General features: G+C 37.0%; 1 protein-coding gene across 8 annotated transcripts in view; it reads left to right on the top strand.

Moving 5' to 3' along the window:
* CACNB2 (calcium voltage-gated channel auxiliary subunit beta 2) overlaps positions 1 to 24,534 on the top strand; it is a gene marked incomplete at both ends in the record, with an annotated part of 240,035 nt that overhangs the window by 163,636 nt on the left and 51,865 nt on the right. The gene's annotated exons all lie outside the window — the stretch shown is intronic.

Below are 24,534 nucleotides of genomic sequence, written 5' to 3'. Positions count from 1 at the left end.
CTGCTTCTAACTCCATACTCCTGGCAGATAGTGACAGATTAGTAAGAAAATGCTAAATGAGCTTCAGATTCTTTCTGTGTGTTTAGTTAGGACTGTAAGGCTTTTAGCAGTAATACAATGAAAGAGCATGGGCTTGTCTTTCTCTCATATGTACTATATATTTAAATATTATTGCACCTGTAAAAATGGGGCTCATCTTGTTTGTTATTATTCATTTATCACTTCATTCTGATCTTTCCTTTTGTGTGCTGCCAGTCAAATCTTGCTGCATTGTTGTTTTCCAAGATCTGTTTTTCAATATAATTTCTCATATTTATATACTAAAATGCACTATTGAGATTCCTCCTCAGATGTATACCTTTTTTTCCTCTTGTGTTCTCTGTGTTTCTCTCCGATTCCCCTCCTCCATTTTGCCTCGTTTTTTATTTCCTTATCTCTGATCTATCTCCTGTTCTGTTTCCTTCTCCGCTGCCCATTTACGCCACCTGTTTTACAAGGTTTCCTCATAAATTCAGAAGTCCACATCACTGAGGTATTCATCTGATTGTTTAGCAAGGGCCAGCTCCATAAATAAAACAATAGTGTAATCCACAAGCAGACAACCTGAATAGGGAAGCTGAAGATGTTTTTTGGAAAATGAAGTTGATGACCTATATTTGATAAGAGTTCCTAATGCAGCTTTTTGATGTGCTGCTGGAACTTGCCAACCACAGGAGATGCTGAACATCTCTTTGAAGTCGGGTCCTGCTGCCCTGGAATCGGTACAGCAGAAATACCCCCAAATCAGCCTGTTACTTCCCTTTCCCTTTGTATCCCACAGCTATTGCCATTTGCAATCAGGATTGCTTTTAGTTATTTTTTTTCCTGTTAGGAAAGATGATAAAGACTGCTCTGAAATTTGGGTTAAATGTGGAATTTTATCAGTAAATGCACAATCTTTAAAAGAAGAGTTGAAGTAATAATATCCTGCAGACTAATCAGGGTAGCACTACAGCACTTACTGCTGAACTGATGCATCTCAGTGATGAGTAAATCTATGCGAGTGTTGCTATGGGAATTTGGCTTACTGATGCTGGCTTGAATGCATGGACAGCCCTTATGTAATATTCATGACCTCTAGCACAGCTGCCATTGTAGTTCATAGAGAAAAATGCTACCAGATCCTGAGTTTTTAAAACTGTATTTCTATACATCAAGGCAATGTTCTCACTCCAGCTGGCATAAGATACAGTCTCTAGGTCTAACACCGTCTGAGACTATAAGACAACTTGTGAACAGTCAAAGTAGCAAAGGCAACTGCCAAAATCAGCCTGCTATAACAATGGGTAGTTCTAGCAGTATATAAAACACAAAATGAATTATTTAAAACTCTTGTGTTTTGAAATAGATTAAAGCTCAAACTGTATGAGCAGTTTTGTTCCTTAAGCCAAGTGTTAAAAAAATAAAATAAAAACATTCCAGGCTATAATGCATGGAAATAACTTTATTTAGTGGCTATTGCCATGCAAAATGTAGTGTAAGTACTAAAACTTAATAATATTAAATAAAATGTTACACCTATTTGTCAGTTTCATTTGAAATAAATGTTTTAAAAGACTTAAATTAAACCTAACCCAGTAGCTCTGAAATATTATAGGGTGTGCTTTTCTGTCTTTGCTGGTGATTCAATTCTTCACCTCCCTGAAACACAGTGAAATCAATGGAGCAGTAACTTCTGCTGGCGCTGCCTGGCTCCTGCGTGCACCCAGACTTGTTCCCCGCAGGCAGCAGCTCCCTGGCTGCCTCGCCATCACCATCACCAGCTATCAGGCAGAGCCAAGTGACACAGCTGCTTTAACTTTTCACCTTTTAATACTATGAGTGGAAATGTTGATCCTAAATAAAGTCATTATAATTCTGTTTGTCACAAGAATTAGAAAAGGCTGACATACATGAATAATGCAGCAGTGGAGAGAAAATGATAGTGAATTAAGGGTAGATTAAAAAAAAAACTGTTGAACTGTGTCACGCACTCGGTGAAAACACTTTAATGACATCCATTTTCCTTTCTTACAGCTAGGGAAAACACCTAAACTGTAGAGGAAAACTATACTAATAAAGCACACAATGGCAAATTGTTAGGTAGATTGTAGGGTTTTTAATTTTGACTTTTTCTGTATTCTAATATCACATCCAATACGCACCCAGATAGGGTAATAAATAAAACAAATAAAAACTAAAAAGACTGTAAGAAAATATGCATTCTGGCACCTGGATTTTTAAAAGCATTGCTTCTCTAGAAAGTGGTTAAGCAGATTTTGCTGACTCACTTTGGCATGAGATTTACTGTAAGGAAGCAGGGGGCACGATGCATCTACGGAATCATCCAGGGATGGAAAATGAAGAGGCAACAGATGAGGGTACCTGTGGGCCAGCAGCTATTCCCAGGGGAAACAATTCTCCAAATGAAGCTGTTAAGCCTGAAGATAAAACGTTCTTGGTTAGAACAGTTTTACAATGCAAATTCTGAAAGGTGGATTATTTATTTATTTATTTATTTATTTATTTATTTATTTATTTATTTATTTATTTATTTTGGTGTGGACTCCAGTCTGTATCATGAGTGCTAGGTTAAAGTAGATGTGTGCTGTGGCTGATGATGGCACCCTAACGATGCTGTGATCTAAGGACTTCTTCTGATGCTCTTTCCGAATTTCATACTTACATAAAAATTAGGATCTTATGCATTGCTAAGTCAAAAAATAAGTTAGCCTGATGACACTACTTGCTTTTTAGTGATTATATTTTTAAAAATGGTCATTTCTACAGTCAGTAATTGTGTCCAGAATAGGAAATCTCAGTTCCTCTCAACTCTACTTTGTTTGCAAGCCACCAACTAATCTACTGCCAGCATCCTTTTAGGAGTTTGTTAAAACTTGAAATATCCGTAATCCTGGTTTAAAAATTAATTTTGATCATTTTTACACTAGGACTGTGAACCACTAAAATTTTGGTACCAGGTATCCCTTTGCTGACTTTTAGGCAAAAATACAGAGCAATAATGAAAGCTGACGTGTTGCTTTCTTGATGTGTGCTGTAGTAGTTGTGAGGGCTTGTGACTGTAATAGTGCAACATCTTAATGTGCAACACATTGCCCCGTGCATGGTTTGGGGACCATTGCTTTGAAATATCTAGAAGGCTGGGATAATGCCTACATATCCCTTCAAAGCTGAAGGCATGAAAAAGATTGTCAGATGTAATTATCCAGTGCAGTGTGCCAAGACTAGTTATTTAAGTATTTATTCACTCTCAGGCAGGTTTCACAGCCTCTGAATGACCCCACGCTGCTAGCAGGCAGCTGCAAAGCTAGTTAAGGTATGTCTACTTAAGCTGCAGCAGCACTTTTGACAGACCAGAAGTGCCCATCATCTTGATGTGTGTCCTTATATTATGTCAGCATGTTACAGCATAGAGACCCTTTCCATTCTCTCTTAATTATGAGGACGCTGTGGTGCTGAACAGCATCCAAAGCCATAGCAACATAGGGTAGTGCTTTGTGTCAGCTGTTGTGTATGGTAATATTTCTTCATTGATTTCTTCTCATTTGCCATTTTGTTTTAGAATACTTCCACTGCATGTTATCATTTAGACAGCTAATGTTGCGTATCAGAGTTGCTGGGATTACATGTGAGCTGGCACAGTAGTCTAGCTAGGAATAAATGAGTTGTTGATCTAAAAGTACAGTTGCAAATCTGGTTGTTGCTTAGCTGGGGGCGAGTTCTGCATTGCTGGATCTACTTGAATCAGGCTGCAGATACTTATTTTTTTCTTCTTCATTTTCTTCAGTCATTTCTGCTACTTTTTCTTAAGATTGTGACACTGGGGCATCAAGCGGTTCTCTTTACACTGCTGTCTGTGACCTATAGTTTTCTTTTTGTCTCTGTTCCTGACCTATTTTTTTCTTCAACTTCAGTGCATAAGCTTGTTTTACATTAGTGCCTGTCATTGTGGGGATTATTTCCCTGAACGTTTTATCCATTCTCACTGTTTGACTGCATTGTTTTGGGGACTAGAATAGTTTCTTCCAGTGGGGTCTCATGTAACCTGGAACCAAGTGCTCCAGAAATAGTACCGTCTCTAAAAAACATCTGTCACATCCCATTCATACTGTGATTACAGAGTGATTGAATCTGTTTCATAAGTATCCTTTCCTCTTCTGCTTCTTGAAGCTGAGTAGGGAAAAAAGTGCGGTGATACATTAATGCAGCCTAAATTTAGATACCTAACTTGAGATAGATCTTTTAGTATCCTGCAGCTCCTTGAATAATCAACAGAAAGAGATGGATTGTCTCTGAGGAACAGAGACAGTTCTAAGAAAGTCCTGAGACAAGTATAGCTCATAGCTCTCTGCCAGCAGTTCACCTGCTGCTTTCGCACACTCCTGCTCTCTTAAGTAAGGATGCTTGGACCAGCCCTTGGTGTGGTTCAAGTGGCTGTGACCAGGGGTTCCAGGTGTGGGGCCAGATGCTGGTGTGTGCCTCAGCAGAGGCTGCACAGGCTTGTTGTGGGAATCATAGGAGAGGATGAGAAGTGTATTTGGGGACACTATCTGTGGCTGGTGCAGAGTGAGTGTGTTTGATGAGGCATGGGAAAGGAGGAATTAAGATATGCCTTTGCATGCTGTTCAGGCTGGCACAAAGCTGAGCAGTTCCGCTGATACAGATGTAGGTAGATGCTTCTGGTGGTTCCAAACAAAGTAATTTCCAGTTAAGACATATATTACCTGGTTCATTAACTTTCTTGAGGTTTATTTTAGTGTCTGACTTACATCTCAGACAGTATGCCATATTCCAGAACTTGACTCTTCTCAGCAGATGGTCCAGCTATCTCATGCCATTGTTTGTTTGTTTGTTTTTGAGAAGTTAACATATGCCTTTTTTACTTAGAGATTACTGTCTCAAAAATAGAGGGGAAAATAAGATTGCAAGACATAGGCCATTGTTAAAGGTAACTAAAATGTTTGTAATCACCTTAAGATAAATGTTGAGATCTTGTATCTGTATTATCTATTTTCGGGACAATTTATATAATTTTGTCTTTTGTACTCTAAATGAGTGATGTGTATTTCATACTTCAGCTCCAGCTTAATGTAAAATCTATCTGGAGATTTTATCTTTTGTCTTTTATCTTTTAAAAACTACTTTTAAAAAGTATGTACATACAAAATATATTCAAGTTAGGCATTATTGATGCAGCCTTATAGTAGCTGTATACACTTATACATATATTTTTGCATTTTATACATTCATGTACAAATACATGTGTGTATATATTTTTGCATGTATTAGGTAAACAGAACAGGTGACTTGAGTTGGCCATATTCTACAGTTGGTAACTTTCAGTTATAAAGTATTTATTTTGTACACAAGGAGGACTGTTGTACTAAAGGATAAACTTCTGATGAAGTAGAAGTGTTTTATCAGAAAACAAAGTTTTCCTGTAATCAAAGCTGACAAGGGACTGCCAGGGGATTTATGGGAGCAGGAATGAGATGGAGAAAGGACTTCAGTGTAGCTGCAGGTAGATCACCATGCAGAGGTGCCCCAGCTTGCACTGCTGGAAATGATGAGGTTCTGTGTCTTGGAGAATAGTACAGTGGCGGAAAACAAAAACTTTAGTTGTCTAACCTAGCCAAAGTGCACATTTTTCAGCCCCCAAATATGGTTCTTGAGTCCTTGGCAAAGATCTGTCAAATCTCCCCTTCCTCCTCTTTTAAAAAAAAAAAAAAAAAAAAAAAAGTTTTTGTGGGGGTGGGGAGAGAATTATCTATTTCTGTTTTTATGCTTAATCAGGGGAAAAATGGTTAGAAGGTTGAAAAATAAGTTTTGTTGTGTTTTTTTTTTCTTCACAATTACATCTTGTTTTATAACATTATACATAAGATGCCAATGAGTTCTAACTATAGGTAGCAGTAGAGTGTTTTGGTACAAAATTAGACTGACATCAGATGCTAATTCAAAAGTGTTTTCTTAGGAAACTTTAATTACATAAACTAGTTGTTGGCTGTGTAAAATCTAAAGAGAAAATCAGTAGGAGCCCAATGTAAACCAATGATACCTGGGAGGAAGATGTATTCCCAGGTTAGGAACATCTTAAGTGCAAGACTCAGCTTGAACTGTGAACAGTGTCTGGTTTCCACATTATTCATAGTATGACAAAAATTCATCAAAAACATTTGAAGATTCAGAGAAGGCCCCAGTGAAGAACTTCTGGTTGTTTTCCTGTCATCTTTTCTTCTATATTCTATGTAAAACCAGTGCATACCCTAGAGAGAGAGAAAAACAACAACAATAACAAAAAACACACAGCCATGGTATAAACTTATCCTAACATTCACTTGTGGAGCCTATACAAACCTCAGAATACCTTCTCTGTACCTCCAATCCTGCATTGACATTTTCCTCCGGGATTTCATATTCACCTGGCAATCAAATACTTTTATTGGATCTGATATGAAATCTTAAATAACTTCTAGGTGGTATTCTCTAGCTTTATCTGAGAAAGATATCCACTGAAATATTAATTGTTGCACTCATTTTTCTTGAAAACTCTTCTTTATATAGTTAGCAAGGAGGAGATGATAATTTCATCCAGGATTTTATTTTAAATCCAGCATTATTGATAGCATCACATGTGCAAATGCTACCTAAGTTTTAAAACGTGGTACAATGATGATCAATACAGCTGTGCAGACAACTAAGGTGCTACTGATAGTGGTTGAGAGAATACTATGATTTCTTCCATTTTCATTTTCCTTACAATATCCAGCTGTACTGTACGTGGTCTCCTCCCTGTCCATATCAGGAAAATTGTACCATGCTGTAATTGTTATATTACTTTTTTATTCTTTCAGTTGCCTCCAACTATTGGCATGAAATAATGAATTTCTGGTTTCTTTATTATTCTTAGAGATGAGACTCCATTCTTGCTTCTTTCTAACTCTTACAAAATTCTCTTTCCCTGTGAACAATTAACCCATTTTTTTCTTATGATCATAAAATTTGTTCTTTTTGTTCCTGGAAAAATATCATACTATCGTACATCAGCGACAAATTACAATATTTAAGATAAATGTATGACTGAAATACATATCAAAAAGATTGTCCTTTATTCTTTTTTTGGGAGTCTTATCGGGTAGATGCCTATTTTCAAGGTGACCTGCTGTTTATTATATTTGGAATCCAAAATACAGTTTGAAACTCCAGCCTTGTTTGCAGTACTTTGAACTGATCTGCATTTGACGAGTATGGAAAGCAGGGATCCACCCCCTGGTTTGGGCTTTTATTTTGCAAGTATTCTTGTGTTATTGATCTGCAAACTGTCCTTTTTTCAGTTACTGAAGGAAAAGTGAAGGCAAAAAACATCTTTAAAGGGAAGATGAAGGCTCAAGCTGCAGCTGCTTTGATTATTTTGACTAGAGATGTCAGAATGTTGAAGTAAGGGAAGAGATGCGCTTGCTGCTTTTTGACTCCATCTTTTCTGCCAATTATTTGTAAATTGAGTTTTAAAATGCTGCTGGCTTCTAATATTTTACTTGAAATGAAATGGATGAACAAAAGCACTTGGGGTTCCTATAACTCCAGGTCAGCTCTGTCTGTCATGAAAGAGATGCTTCCTGACTGAAATAAAAATGAGGAGAAATGCCGAGTACCTGCCATCTTGAGACTCAGCTGTACATGTTGCTTTTAGTAATCATCAGTAATAAATGGCAGTAATTGGAAAGGGAAATACATTTCTGACTTTCAATAATAGTCAAATTACAGTTGAAAGTATCCCTCCCAGAGGAGCTGTAAGGAAGCTCACTACATTTATCACAGTTTGTTGTTTTTTTTTTTTCATTATTTTGACTCCTTACTCCCTTTTTTTTTGCAGCAAGTCAAATGACTCATACACAAAAGAGCATACTTTCTTTAGTTCTCCCCCGGTGTTAATCCAGCAACTGTGGTATTGCTTGATATTTTCTGCCCTTAACAGCAGGTCTCGTGTGCTCCGTGGACTTGAACTTGTGTGGCTGCCCCCTGTCTGGTGGGGCTAAGCATGGGCCTACCTCGTCTTGTTGCCTTTCCTGGCACTTGAGTTGTCAAATGCAGGATCAAGGAGCATAGAATCATAGAGATTGGAAAAGCCCTCCGAGATCATCTGGTCCAACTACCACCAATATTGCACACTAAACCATGTCCCTGAGTACCACATCCAACCTTTCCTTAAGTGCCCCCAGCAATGGTGACTCCACCGCCTCCCTGGGTAAACAGTTCTAACATCTAACCACTCTTTCTGAGAAGAAATTTCTCCTAATTTCCAGCCTAAACCTCTCCTGCAACAACTTGAGGCTATTCCTATTCCCTCTAGTCCTATTGCTAGTTACCTGTGAGAAGAGGCGGACCCCCAGCTCCCAACACCTTCCTTTCAGTAAGATATAGAGAGCAATAAGGATCCCCTGAGCCTCATCTTCTCCAGACTGAACAACCCCAGTTTTCTCAGGCACTCCCCATAAAACATATGCTCCAGGTCCTTTACCAGCTTCATAGCCCTTGTCTGGACATGTTCCAGGGCCTCGATGTCTTTCCTGTAGTGAGGGGCACAAAACTGAACACAGTACTTGAGGTGCAGCCTCACCAGAGCTGAGTACAAGGGGATAATCACCTCCCTGGTCCCGCTGGCTACACTATGTGTCATCATAAGCTGCTGAAGGACTATTGACAGAGCTCCCCATCTATTGGATGATGGGCAGTATTGCCGCACCACTTCGTAGTTTTCAGATAATAATAAGTACCAACTCAAAGACATTTAGACATCTCTAACCACTCTCAAAACTCCTTTATTCCAGAAGAGAGATTTGCAGCAAATAGTCCATTCCAACCATCTTAGGTGTTGCACAGAGTCCTTATCCTTGGTTCCCTGACAGGAGGATGAGGAAGAGTTGTGTTTCCAGTGTTTGTTCCTGTTCTGCTGGGAGTGACTTTAGGAATGGGATGGCTCCAAAAGCCTGTGACAAAGGAGGTTGGTGCCTCCTTCTTGCAAGGGTAAAGCTGTGGAGCTGTGCTGCCATAGATGTGTTGTGCGTGTGTGAACTCACAGAGGGACAGATTCCCTACTCCTACTTTTAAACTCCCTCAACATAAAATCTTCCAGAGCAATAACTCATCTTGGAATTTGGCTTAGTGCTAGGTAAAAGCTTCAAGGCAATCTCTCAAACCGAGTTTCACTAGAAAGCCTGTGACTGAGTTGCAGGCCTGAGAATGAGTGATGGGCAAACAAGGCAAAATATTTTTTGGAAAGAAATACGGACATAATGTGGATTGATTCATGCAGATTTGTTCTGTGCTTCAATTTGAAGATCTGAGGAAAGGAGGAGATGGAAAGAATTGAGCATTGACGTTCTTGACCAATGTTCAGATTTGGGAGACTCAATTTTATTTTGCATTTCTCAGACTTGACTGTCTTTCCATCACACTTTTTGGTCGTGCTTTGTCTCTGTCAATGTGGTTTTATGACAGCATCTTTGTTCAGCAGCTGTTCTGATCATTTATTTCAGTAGTGTTATTTCATAGTTGTGTCAGTGGACCACACTGATGGTCAGCTGACCATGATGGAGCCTCACAGGCAGCAATGTGCAGTAGCATGGGAATGTGGACTGAGACTGAAAGCTCCATATGACAACAACTGGAAAAAAACAAAACAAAACAAACAAAACAAAACAAAAACTGTTCAGCTGATGACAGGAGCCCAGACAAATATAAATCAACAGTTGGAACATATGCATACCGTTCTGCATGCATCTTTCATGTCACTGCAGAGAGACTGATTTCTGTTTATTCATGACTGGGGTCTTGAAGCCATGATCATTAATCCTAGGCACAGTGAATATGTGTCCTGGTACACGACTTCCCACAGATTTTCCCTGTATGTTTTAATCCTGATTTGAAGCTCTCACCACAGTGGTCTTTTATCAGGAGGGGGAAAAAAAAAAAAAAAAAAAAAAAAAAAAAAGGCGCTAGATGTAATAAACCATGCCCACAAAAGCAAACTCCTTTATAAGAGCCTGGAATTGCCAAGATGAAAAGCTGCTGAATATGCCATAACATCTTCAAACGTTTGAAAAAAATAAAATTCATCATACTGTGCATCAGTAGTATAATTTAGTATACTAGTAATAATTGTGGACACAGGAAATAGTTCCCTTTCTGAAAAGTAATAATTAATTCCTTACTGATACTGTCAGATTTCATATGCACATATGTAAAACAAAATTTCTTCATGTTTTAAATCAGTTTCTTTGAGATGTTGCATCAAGCACATTTTTCTGAGATGGATCATTTACATGGTCATATGAAGTGTTCAGTGACAGTATTGCTATGATGTTGTATATTTATATTGTTTATCTTTCTAAATAATCATAGCATCAAGCTCTAGAAATTATAAAATATACTATTCCAAATCTTGAATTTCATCAATAAACTCACTTCTTTTCATGACCTTCTGTAAACTAGAACTAATTCAAAAACCTCGGTGAAAAGACCTAAACAATTGTTTTCTTTGTTATTAAAATGGGTATTTTTGTTTTGAATGTTTTAAGTAGAAGTAAAAGAAATTAAGTGATAACATAAACACAAGCATTTATGCAGCTAGAGAAAAGAAAATGCACTGAGCCCACCTCTAATTCAGGGCTAAGAAATATCTTAGTATTTATTAGAAATATTGGAGAAATGGGTTGGATTCCATTTCTCATCATTTATAGCAAACACTTCAGTTTGTCTATCTTGCTCATTTCCATTTTTCCATCTTTTATTTTAAAGACATTCTGCTTGGATAAAATATGTTTATAGAAACAAGTCATCTACTTTGAATGTCCTGACATTCTTTCTTTCTTTAACTTGGTTGACACATTTTCTAACAAGCTGAAAGTTAGGTGGAAATAAAAGGGGGAGGATGTCTTATCAAATTACTGAAATCTGTTGATGCTCTTTTGAGTGGAATAACTTTGAATGGGAATAGCAGATAACATGTTGGGGGCAGTTCAGAGCATATTGTTTGAATTTAACTGGTAAATTAAGCAGTTACTCAAGGTTTAAGAACCCAAATTTATCTTGTTCAAAGAATATAAATTAATTCAGCATTGTGGTCACACATATTACTTTAAGAGTGTCAAAATATATTTTTGCAGTTTTTTATCACTTATTGCAGAATTCTAAACCTTAAAAATGTATTCTTTAAGTTCTCCTTATTGTAGATTTTTGCTCAGCTAAAGAGGTTTTCAGTTACTTTTTGATTGTCATTCTCATTTTGGACTTAGTTTTTTCATGCTTTATATAAGGTTTGAGTTTTTTAGTACAGTAGAAGGAAATGAAGTTGTTAAAAATCCAGCAAATTAAGTGCATGATTCCTTTTAGCAGCAGCTGAATAGCTGCTGTGTGTTGCTTTAACTATATTAAGGACAGTAACAGCTTCAGTACATGCTGGGTCCTGTGTGAAATCAGTATCAAATATGCACAGGAAAAAAACCTTTTGCAGAGGTGGGGGATGCACATGCTCTTGCATAACACTGTCAAATTTAGCAGTGAGTTGAATAACACCCAAAGAAATTTCAAGTGTAGAGAGTAAAACTTCTCTAAGTATCTGTAAAATGACAAATGATGACTATGAAACTATGTATTTTAGCAACAAGCATCTCTGCTCCAATGCATCAGTCACTGTTTATCCTATGAAAGAGTGTTGGGTGTGTGAGGTCGGTGGTGTTGCAGGGTGTTACAGAGCTCTTCTGAAGCTCAGGCTCCTGGTCTAGTGGGAGGTGTCCCTGTCTATGGCAGGGGGTTGAAACTGGGTGATCTTTAAGATCTCTTCCAGCCCAAACTGTTCTGTGATTTTATTTCTGCACTTTGGCTATTGCCAAATATCCTTTTGAGTGTCAACTGTCTCTAGCCGGGCTGTCTGAAACATATATTCTGATTTTGGGTGACCTTCATCAAAATGAGATGACAAGAAAATATGGGAAAATAGCCACTGTCTATGCCATATCTCTGTTGCATAAAATGCACTTGTAATGGAAGTATTAACACTTCTGCCTTGCTTATTCTTTTCATAAATTTTCTTTACGCATTTGCCTTCTTTGAATTTTTCAAAGTAGGTAGACTTGTCTGTATGTCTGTTGGTACATGTTTTGTAATAGCTTTTGTTCAGTTATGTTTATGGTGTCTTTTGATGCCAAATTCTTGTTTGACATCATATGTAAACATGCTAAATACTTGCGGTTCACTGTACATTGTCTATCATTACATAAAGTTACTTCATTTTGGGAAGTGACATAAAATAAAAGGTAAAATCTCACAATTTTTCAGTGAACATTCTGTAAGTATTTCTAATGCCTTTCTCATTTTTTATTCCCTTCTGAGTCCCAACATGCATTTCCTGAGCATCTCCCCTCCTGGGATGACCAACAGAAGCTTTAACAGCTTTTAGAGTCTGCTTTTAGAGATGGAAACGATTAAGGTTGCTTCCACTCCCTGACCATCAGTTCAAAGATTTTAACAACCTTGCTAAAAGCCAGCTCAGGCTGGTGTGCTGGAAGCCAGCTGTGGCTAGTGGGTAGTATTTAGACCCACACTGACACTGTCCTGCTTCCAGTAACCTGCTTTGAAACCTGATTTCAGCACAATCAGAAGGAAAATTCATTGGATTGACTTCATTGCAAAGCACATTTAATAGATTTGTTTAGTGACACATAGATAATGCTTAAATGATTATTTCATCTTAGGGTCACAGTTGGATGAATAGGAGAAACATATATTTTAGTGTTATTCTAGAACTTGAAGGGAAAAAAAATATCTGTCATATATTAAATGGCCTCTAAATCACTCCTACTTTCCCTAACATGGAAAGGTGGTAGGTAGGCTGCATGTGCAGAAAGCCAGTTTTGAGTAACATATTTTGTTTACTGTTGAACTTTTAAATTGTAATATAAATCTGTATTCAAGCCTGGGATTAGTCATTAAATTTAGCCTAGTTAAAGTAGAAGGCAGCAGATAGAATTTAGCAATTTATTTTTAATGACTCCAATCAGCTCAGAATGTCTATCAGTGCTGGCATTTATTACGTTTATAATGTATGTATGCAAATGATAGATACAGGTAAAGAAATGAGCCTACCTTGATTGTGGAAGAACTCTAAAAGTGGCCACTCATGTTTTTACTAGCAAATTGTCAAATCAGCTTCAAAAAAGAAGCTGAATTCACATGAAAGAAATGGAAAGTTTCATTTTTATAGCAGAAGAGAAATCTAGACTTTAAATTTCACCAGTAAATGTCTTAAAACTTTTTTCATTTGTCTGGATTCCCTGTCAAGGCATGGACCTCATTTTCCAGGATTCATGTAAGACTTTGCGGGCTCTGGATACTCTGCATGCTCACCAAACAGGAAGTCAATGAAGTGGACTTTTGGCCTTAGCCTTTGAAATGATTGCTATTTCTTTATTCCCCATGTTGTTTCCCTATATTCTCATGTTCTTTAAGTAGTATTTTGTTTTTGTTGTTTTTCTTTGCTTTTTTCTTTTACATCTACCTTTGGTACTTAAATCTTCCTGAGCATGCATTTTTTGCCATGCTGGAATGGTTAACATGAGTAGGCATTGTAATGTATGATTTTTGTGTTCCATTTTTCAATTTTTTTTGTATGTATCTGTAGTTTTCCTGTGTTTTTTTTTTTGTTTGTTTGTTTGTTTTTTCCCCAAAATAAAATATCCTAGTTTGAATTAATGGTCATGTCTAGTGCAACATATGTAACATATTCAGTGGAGACTTTTAAGTGAATTTGCTGTATCTGGATAGAGCCAAGCAGAGTGACCAGTGCTCTTAATTCCTTCCCATGTACTGTACAACAACTCTGCCTCCCTCTCATTCAAGCCTTGTTTCTCTTGAATTTCGTTTGCAAACTTCTTATGTTCTTTATGCAAACTTTCTTATGTTCTGCTGTTCTTTAAAAATGCTGTATTATTTTGTTTATTATTTTTAATACTCTTCGATATTGTAGCTTGTGGAAATAAAATGTCAAAATGGTTACCTTTTGCTTAGTACCTTGGTTAACATTTTCTGGCAATCCTGTATCCCTTATGTCAATGTACTGTATAAACAGGGTGAGATGCAGCTGTTTTTTCTTTACTAAACTTGTTCTTCAAGATTGACAAAGACTCTTACATGATTACATGTATTACTGAGTTGTCCCCCTGCCATGCTTGCAGTTGTTCTTCTGGTCATTTTTAAAACAGGGAATCAGTGGTGACATTGGCAATATTGCTTACATTTGTGAGCAATAATAACTGTGAGAGAATAAGTCACAGTTGAGTTATTCTCTCATGCTAAAACATGGAAGCCTCAAAATGATGAAAGCCTTGTGGTCCTGATTTTGGCACCTCTCTTTCATTATGTACCATCCACTTAATATCGAATGTGTTCAAAATCCACTTTGGATGTTTCTCAAGAACTTCGTAGCTTCTTCAAGATTTGGAAGTTGTGAATAGATTTCTACTTGTATTATTTATTTTTATAGTTTGTGGAAGTTCAGCTGTTTTAAAGTCTTCTAATGTCAGATACTTCTTTCCTTGAAGATAACCACTGTTCCACAGTGTCTGAGTGTCATGTTACTGTTGCTTCATTATTTTGTCGGTTGGTTTCTTTCCTTCTTTGCTTTCTTGCTTAAAGTTGAAACATCTCCTGCTCTCCAATTAGTGCCTTATGATGGCAAAGACTTCAGGGTATGCATAATACCGGTAAATGCAACTGCCCGCAGGACTATCAAATGGAAAAGGCCATATCTATAGTTGATAGCTTTTAAATGACAATGCTCTTTTGTGCTGATGAAAAATCACAAAAGCTTAGCTTTCCCGTATTTTAAGGTGGTATAGTGTTAATGTTTGGTGTATAGAGGTAGAATGGAATGTTCATAATTTTTTGAAGAATGTAGAATCAGAAAGTGCGCGCTTCTAAATTTTGCATTTAGGTAAAAAAAAAAAAAAAAAAGGGTTACGGCATTTTGAGGCAAAAATGGGTTATGGACATGGTGCTGGAAGCTGCAAGCTTTCTTGAATATGAGATAGCATGTATAGCATCCATTACTTAATTAATGTAACCTCTTTCTGGGAATTATCCTGTGACAAAATTGCTTCAGAATTTTTAGAAACTTGTTGAAGACATTAGCAGTGATTTGCCAGTACAGATAATGCCACCTCAGCTATCTCTGTTGCATTTGATTTCCTTACAATGAATTTCCCTTGGCATTCTCCCTTAGCATATAGTTCTTAATAAGGGAGGAATATTGTCTTTCTGTGGAAAGTAGGTGTAATGATTGAAAATCTGCTGGTCTGGGTGTTATTGAACTGTGGATAATGTTCATACATGAAGCACATTTATATGTATCTCCCTTTCAACGTGACTATGTAAAGGCTCATTGGATAATAAACGTTGGATCTCTGAGCTTGCAAAGGTACTTAATGTCTTCCTTCAGCAAACATATTCTCTAAGTTTATGTAATAGTGGGCAGTAGCTTGCAAATCAGGAACACTGAAAGGGCTGTTCTCTTTACTGCAAAAGAGAATTTGCAAACACTAAAATCAGACAAAATTACAGTTATCAGCATTATGCATGAAAAGGATAAAGGCAGCGACAATATTTGCCTCGAATTCTGGATGTGACTCTATCTTTATTCTTCTGTTTAGGAACGTTTCGTACTTTTAAGAGCTAAATACAGCTCTTAACAATGTAAAACTGAACATTTTTACCCAAAAGATTCCTCTTATTCTTGTCCTTTCCAGATATGTGAGTGTGCACAGGAGAAAAAAAAAAAAAAAATCTGATTGAAAATCTGATTTACAGTCTTGCGGGGGCAGAATTTGTTACATGTTTGCCTTATTTATTTTTTTTTTGATGTAGCTTGGTTTGAAATTTCAGGAGACCAAGGAAAAGTTTAACTGCAATGTCTACCTGCTTGGAAAAAACATGCAGCATTTCAAACCTAACTTTGTATAGAAGAAAACTGGTGCAGCATGATCGGATCTATTCCTGTTTTCTTTGCTTTACCTCTGCATTTAGTAATTTGTTTTAAGAAGTACAACTTCAACAGTTTGCCCACATTTCCACAAATGAAGTTTCTCTTTATAACAGAAAAATGCATAAATCCAGTAAACTTTGGGTTTGGGTTATTTATTAGTTTTAGTAATTAAAAATGAATGCATTGCAAATCCTGAACCTTGAAAAGAGTTGAACGAAAATATGAGAAGTATGACTTTAAAAAGACCCGTCTGGATCATTCTTAGACAACTTCAAAGCAAATAATTTGAGTGATATGGGGAAAAAGCAACCCCACACCCCACTCCACCCTACCCCCCATGCAAAAAAAAAAAAAAAAAAGTCCCACAGTGAATTAATGCTGTCCATTTGTTAAGCTCGGTTTTGCTAGCAACATGCATTTTTCAAGGAGGCAAAAAATGTTGAGCTTTTGCTATTGTAATCTGTAGGAAAAATGAGCCAGATTTTTCTTTTCCCTACCAATACCAACATGATTTAGGTGGACTGACCTTTTGGGAGGCAGTCCTGATGTTCCAGCTGCTTTCATACAGGGATGTTTTCTCAGAAAGGATGTTCTTTTTATCACATTTTTTTTTCTTGTTATCAATTTGTTGCATCTCAGTTACAGAATAGGTTGGTTGAATTATGACCAATTTATGGCTCACAGATTGGCTTTGGAGAAAAGAAAGCTTTATTGTTTGGAAAGCCAAGAATGCATTGCTAGCTCAATGAATTAACTATTATTTCAATTTCAAAAGTTTCAAATTACATGGAATTACATTATAGATACACAAACTTTCTAATATCTATCCTATTCCTCTTTTTTTTTTTTTTTTTTTTTTTTTTTCCCTCCCCAGTGCACCTCTGGGTCCCAGCACTGAAGGGAACAGCTGGGATTAGGGTTGGGATACAGGGATCAGCATTGGGTCTTGTGACAGGAGGAGTATGGTGCTGATGTTGGTGCTTTCTTCTTCCTCAGCATAGCATCCATCTTGGGTTGTACTCTGTCAGCGCGCTTTGTGGTTTTCACTTCCTTTGTTGGGCTGTAACTCCACTTTACATCCAAAGATGCTATTTTATGCTGGATACTGGTTCTTTGCTCTATTTTTACCCCTAAGACTATGTATATGGGTTGTGATGGATGGGTTGCATCTACATGTAGGTTGCTTCTAGCCATTGGACTTCCATGGTTGTCCTGTGCCTGCACATTCAGGGCTCTGCCTTCCTCCTGTGTCTGTACTGTCTGCTGCATTTTATTCTAAAGTCATACCCTGTGTAGAGCGCACTGCCTAATTCCTTGTTATTACTATCTATAAGTTGCAGAAGTATATTTAATAGGCATTCTACAACACAGTTGTAAAAAGCTAAGAGAAAGGTAAAGCCAACTATTTGTGCCAGTCACCTGAATACTAGGTAATTTCTGTTACAAGCTAAAGCAAGTCTCCAGACATGGCAAGTTAAGATCCTCATGTCTGTGTTACTAACATGCAGTCTGTGGCCTGTTACAAGAAACAACAGCGCTTTATCTGCCCTGTTGTAAGGCTGGATAGCATTTCTCCTATTTTCTCTCCTAAGCTGCTGAAAGCAGTAGCTTTGCACAGATACCACACAGGTGTCATGGTAGCACAGAGTTCTTGAGGGGCTGGGCAGAATTTTGTGCAGTTCCTCCTGACAGAGTTAGATGAGGAGAGAGCATGTGGCAAGTGCCTGTTGAAAGAGGGGAGGGAGAAAACCCCAAGATACTTCAAAGCAAAAAAGCAAAACATAGGACATCTGAGAACCATAGTTGGTGATGATGAATCAGCCATGAAGGGAAGAAAAGTAATGGGAAAAAAGATCAGAGAAGTAAATGCAATTTCCCTGTTTAGTTGCAGACCTCAAGAAGTCACAAGCTGAACACTGAAAACAATGTCATTTATGAAATTCACTCCAAAGTTTCTGAGCCTTTAGGCAAGGTTTGGGAAATATCTTCAAACCTTCTTTCACAATTGCAAGGACTGGAATACTAGCTTTTTTTTAATTTTATTTTTAAATGAAAGCTGACATTCTAGCTAAATCATATTTTTTTTTTTAAGACTACAGGCTATAAGAATAAGGACTAAATAATCCAGCACTTATAAAATTATGCATATGGCAATACTACTTGCTTACTTTCAGAAAGCTAACAGGGAGGATTGAGAAATGCAAACGTTCTGTTTGTTTCACCCTTGAAAACTCTTGCCCAGGCGATGCAGCCATCTGTACATCTCCTGCTCGATTTTTTTCATCCTGCTCTTTTTTGTTTTAAATCTTAAAAGCTGAATAACTGCAGCAAGTAACTTAGCCAGCCTTAGATACTTCAGCACGTTAGGGACTTCTTGAGTTCAAGTGTTCTGGGAATAAATGGAGTTGGTGAAGATAATAGATGAAACACTAAGAGATTTCTGACATTTAGAAAGATGATAGTATCTGTTTATATTTTGTGACAAAGGCTATAGATAGATCTCTCCTTTTTCTCTCTCTCTCTTTTTTTTTTTTCTTCCCCCCCTACAGTGCGTTTGTATCTCTAAAACCATTTTGAAAATCATATTTAAAATGTACAAATGCCTTGATGGGAGACTAAATTACCAAAAAGGAAACCAGTTTTCTTGTGAGAAACCTTAATGCTGTCTGTCCAGTGACTGTAGTCAGATTTAAGTGAAGAACCTCACAGAAGAACCATAAAGCATCTAGATTTAGTCACTGCTGTCATATTTCTATATTTAATCAAGAGTTATTATAGAAATACTCCTTTTAAAGTAGTAACAGTGTCATATGAGGATTATCTCAGAGGACTGCTTGTATCTCTTATGGTTATGACCTAAATTATCTATATCTAGAGCACACCACAGATCTTAATACCTGTGATTTCACGGTTTCTACTGGGCACTTCAAGGTTTAGTCAGTCCTGCATATGTGCAAGTAGCAACATAAGCTTCCTTACTGTGGCTTTTTAGGCCTGTGCAGCATCTTGCCATGCTTCCATTCTTCAAATTGGCTATCCTGCAGAGGAAGAACAAAGACAAAACTGTTTGACACCATCTTAATCTATGTATGCTTTGTAGTTATCCTTGTTTTGTTTCAAAAAAAATGGTAGGGTTAGTAAGTTTGTGTTCTTAAAGAGGAGATTTACCTTTTCCTCCAAAGAAAACAAATGACTTGAGATTGCTTTTTCACCAGCTTCCCCTCTGACACTGTTTCTTCAATGTAATATTTTTTGCACTAGAGGTGCAAAAAGATATAATTTATTAACTACCCTATGTGATGATTGGTCATTTTTTTTCTCCAGGATTAATGTTGAATGAAAAGTCATTTATAATCATTGCATTCAATTAATAGCTCTCACAACAGATATGTTCTTGTATATTAGTTATAAATGTTGCTAATGGAAATAGTAACGTTGAGTGGAGGACACTAACCCTGCTAAATTGATATGGAGTATACAGTTATATAATTGGAGAGCTAATTGAGAATCAAGGATATTGTAGTAAATGCAAGATTGTTGGTGGCCATTCAGTGAAAGAAGAGACTTTGTTTTGAGCACTCACTTGATTAGCGTATCTTTATAAAACATAATTTTATATTACATTAACAATAGATAAGATTTCAAAATGGCTGGTTTATCACATTTCTAAAATAGTTGATTAGTTACTTATGTTCTGTTGTCACAATGGTACACTGTAGGATACTTTATTTTAGATTTTTATCCAATAGGTTATTTTGTCTTGATTAGTTGTTCTTCTAATTGTATTGAAACTTTCTGACACATATGAAAGTTTTCTGACAGTGTTTACAGGTAAAACTGAATGTCTGCTTTCTAACAGGTTTGTGTGAAGCTACATAAAGAAATAAAATTATGTTTCCCTATCGTTTCACTGAAAGGTTGAGAACTTTCCCTAGAATAGAATAACTTCTGGAAAGGTGTTGTTATTGTTCATATTTTTTCTTATTTAACTTACTTAAAACTATTCTTACACTTCTCTAAAACTCATTTACTATTAATTTGATTTGAACTCATTAACCCCTAATCCAAATGAATTTTTAATCATCGTTTGAGGTGAGTGTATACCTTAAGATCAATACAGCTTAGTTGCATATTGGAACAAGAAAATGAAGTAAAAATTTGCAGCCCATATTACAATTATTTCACTTCTTATTACCTATTTATTTTTTTTCCCTGTGTTTCTTTGTGAAAATTCTCCTGTCCTTCAGTGGAAATAGTTGTCTTTGGTTTTGTTTTCTGTTTGCTTGTTTGTTTGTTTCTGTCTCCAATATCTTTTATAGCAATGAAATTTTGGAAGACTTTCATCTATCTAAACAGAAAATAAACCTCCAGTGTGAATATTGATGACTTTTCAAAAGGCAGTAACAGACTTATGCCAGTGTCATCTAGTAGAAGAGTTTTGAAAAAGAACAGAAAAGGTGAAATCTTGAGAAACAGCTCATGAAATGTTGAAGGGAGAGAAATAACGAGGTCGAGGCTTCTAGTAGTTTGGGAGGTTATGGGATGAGAAAGCCAGTAAGCTACCATTACCCTTGGGTTGACCACTTTGATACAGTGAACAGAAAGGGTGAAGGTTTTATGTTGTTTGCTCCTTCCCTCTTCCTTCTGGGAATAGTGCATCCCTTTTCTTGGCTTGGTCAGCAGTAATCTCCTGACCTCAAGAGGCATTTTCCCAGGAATTGAAGTCTCCTCCCTCTCTTCATTCCCCTCCCATGTCTCATGGGATGGTGCTTGTCTCGGCAGCCTGACTAAATATCCCCCTCGGAGAAGAAGGATACATCTTCCAAGGTCTTTTCATTGTGGTGGTGGGATTTTCTCTTCCCAGAGAGGAAACTGTTTATGATGGAGGATCTGCTAGGTGCTTGTCTGCTATGCTTTTAAAGGCTCTAAGCTTGTCCTAAGCCTCTCAAGGATTACTGGGTCAGCTACGGCTTCTGCTTCCTGAGGAATTCATTGGTTGCTTTCAGTGCTAATGGTTCAAATCTGGTATAATGTGATTTAGCCAGTGCCAGCAGCATGCTCATCACTGCTTGCTTGTAGCATAGGGCAGAAAAACACTCCTGCAGGTTGCTCAAAAGAACACAGCTTTTTCACAGAATGTCTAGACGTTTCCTTTTGTTGAGTTTACTACCTAACTTGATTTGCATTTAGGGTAGCAAATGTAGTTTGTAAACCCTAGATCCTTTTTCATACTGGATTTCTCTTTGCTGAGGCTGTCATTTTACCATGCTACCATCAAAACAGAGAAGTTCTCCAGCACTAGAATTAAATATTCTTTTTCTATGACTTTGAATTTTGATTGATTGCAAAGTATAGTTGACATTTGTACATTAGTGGCACTGTTATATACTTGTAGTGTTTTTTTTTTGTTGTTGTTGTTGTGTGGTTTGTTTTTTTTTTTTTTTTTGATTTGCTTTTGCTTGCTCACCTATCATAAAACTTAAAAGAACTTACTTTGTGTAGATTTTTACCCTATCTATCAAATTTGTGTGAAAGATTGGAAACTTACTGGGAGAAGGGGTCATGGTGTGTGGGATGGCAAGCCAAGGAAGCACCAGAACACAGTCATGCACAGCCACTATTTTAATGCTGTGAGTTCATTCCGTTGCTTATGCATTGTCTCAGAAACACCTTGGGTCTGTGCAGCTGGCTTAATTCCAGTGCTTCTGGATTTCAGAAGCAAAGGAAAATACAGTCTTGATACAAACACCAATATAAAAACAATACCCTCTCATTGTGAATTAAGAAATGGCTAATGTGATCCTGTGTAAGGAAAAAAAAAAAAAAAGTGGAATAAAAATGAAACAAATAATATTGATGCTAGTAAATCAGAAAGGGTTGGAGCTCTAGGGCTTTTATAAGAACAATCAGTTACATGGACAGAATAGGTAATACAGTGCTAGATTGAAGAAAAGGGGGAATAAATTAGCTATTTCTGCCCTAAAAACTGTTTGTATCTTTTGTCTTGTTACATAAAATAAGAATAAATGATAGGAGACAACTTAGAATAATAGTTGATAAGGAAAGTTAAATGGTGATGGCTTTGTACCTTTAGTTGCAAAAGTGCGAATGTCTGGAAAAGATATGATTTGTACTGGATTTTTTATTTTATTTTTAATACTATAGCAACAAACAAACCAACCAACCAAAAACCACAGGCAGGGTGGTAGAATTTCTAATCCCAAGCCCAGAGCCAGCATTAACTCCTCTGCAGTTAGTGCTGTCTCAGGCTGAGCAGCAGTTATAGCACACAGGCCTTGGTCAACTTTCCTTGTAGAGCAGTCTGCCTGCAGTACACAAGGGTTTGTTTGCTTCTCCTTTCTGGTGAGTCCATTCCATAGTCCATTCCATAGTCTATCCTTGTGGTGACAAAGAGCGGAGCAAAACAGAGATCTTTCTCATTTTTCAGCGTGCCTGAGATCTGCTCAAAACTCCCTAAAAACTTAAACTAGAACAATGAACTTCATGAAACTGAGAAGACTGGAAATGAGAAAGATGACTTCTGCCCTGAGTACAGATGGTCTTTTTTTTTTAAGGGTTGTTTTCTGCCCAAGAACTTAGTAGCTTCCTGAGTTGTTATAAACTCCATCTCGTCTGTTTTGGGATCCAAGAAAAAAATCTTTCCTTCTGTCACTTTGGGTCTTTCATTTTTTTTATTCATCTTTCTCGGCCTGCATATTGCCACTGCAAACTGCATATGAATGCTTTTTGAATTTTTGTGTGGCATTTAGATGCCACATAATAAACACATGAGAAGCTTGTTGATTATCAGAGATAATCAGAGAATCAACTTAACTAACCTCTATATATTCATATAGAGTCTGTCTGTTTGCTTTGGAAACAAAACCAAAAAAAAAAAAAAAATCACTAGTAATATCTCTGTTTTGATAAAACAATATTATGAGATATGCAAGAGCAAAGAGATTAGCTTTTCTGGTGACTCCATGAAGTCCAGCATGTGTTTGACTGGGTGAGTGGAAGTAGCAAAACAGAGAAATTTTGACTGTTTTGTGACTATTAAGTTCTACAGTCCATTGCCTGGTAGTTAAAGTAATCTTTATTGTTTGTTTGTTTGTTTGTTTTGGTAAAGATTTAAATAGTGGCAAATGATCCCACTTTTGACATAATAGCTGGCCAAGACTGGAGATTAAAATATATATTTACATTTAAATGGGTTTAATGAGGTTGATATTTTATTTTTTAAAATAAACCCATGTAAATGTGAGAGTTTAGGTTAAAATGAAGTGAAGACTTAAAGGGTTTTCAGAAGATCCTCAGGAAGTCTGTTCTCCATCAGTTCAGTATGAGTTGTACCTAAACAATTCCTGGTAAGTATTTGTGTAACTCATTCTTAAAACTTCTGACAGTTAGCAGAGAACGTTCTTATATTCTGTTTTCTACAACTCTATAATCATCTTTGCTGTTCCTGTCCAAACCAATTCTGTTCTCATACACCCTATGGAAGCACTATGCACAAGGTTGGGCAGCACATGTTTCTTGTTGCCCCAACCCTCTCAAATCACATGGAAGAATTGTTCTGTCCCCTTCAGGCTGTATTCTTGCCTACTCATCCTCCACAGGGTACTGCCTCTCACGTGTGTCTGACCATCATTTCTAATTGTGATCCAGTCCTTAGATCCTGTTGTTAGGACAACTGTCAAGTCAGTTATATATTTAGCAGTCGCCAACTCTACAAATATGAAGCCTGCTCATCTGCTGTGCTCCTGATTAAATTGTGGCCTATTTTTAATTTGAATAATTCAGAAAGACAATTTTTGAATTCTTGTCCTTTCTTACACTTTTTTGTTGTTGTTGTTTCTCCCAGTTTGCTATCATCTGTAGACCTAAAAAGGACTTTCTGTATCCTATCATCTAAATAGTTAAATACTGACTAGAAATGGACAAAGGACACAAAGCTGCAGAAAATCAATTAACCCGTCTTCCATATTTGATGTCAACCTACCATCAGCTTTTCCAATCCATTGAGCAGTCCCCTTACTTAAGCACTTTTAGAGCTTGCTTGTTTAGACTGTTTCAGGTGCAAAGTTCAGAGTATCAATCAGAGCAGCAGAGAGAGAATCCTCACTATCTGCGTGTTCTCCTACAGAAAGAAGTTAGGACTACGTGGACTTGTTAAAGATGTTTTTCTTGTTATCTTCCAGCATTTTCTGCATAACCTTTTCATTTGAATTACGTTTTTCTAGAAACTGAACATAGCCTTATTGTTCTTCTGGTGGTCCTTTATCCCCTCTTCCTATGGATCAAAGATTGCCTGAGAAAGATATACTGTAGCTTGAGTGCTATTAAACCTCTGTCTCTCACCTGTGTTTTTCCTTCCCTATCCTTAATTTTTTATTCATTTGCTAGCAGGGTGTTTGTTTCATTACTGCATTTTTAAAATTATTAAATATGCAGGAGTA

Source organism: Netta rufina, assembly GCF_964035555.1.
Source record: "Netta rufina genome assembly, chromosome: 2".
NCBI lineage: Eukaryota > Metazoa > Chordata > Aves > Anseriformes > Anatidae > Netta > Netta rufina.
This window is presented reverse-complemented; position numbering and strand designations above follow the sequence as displayed.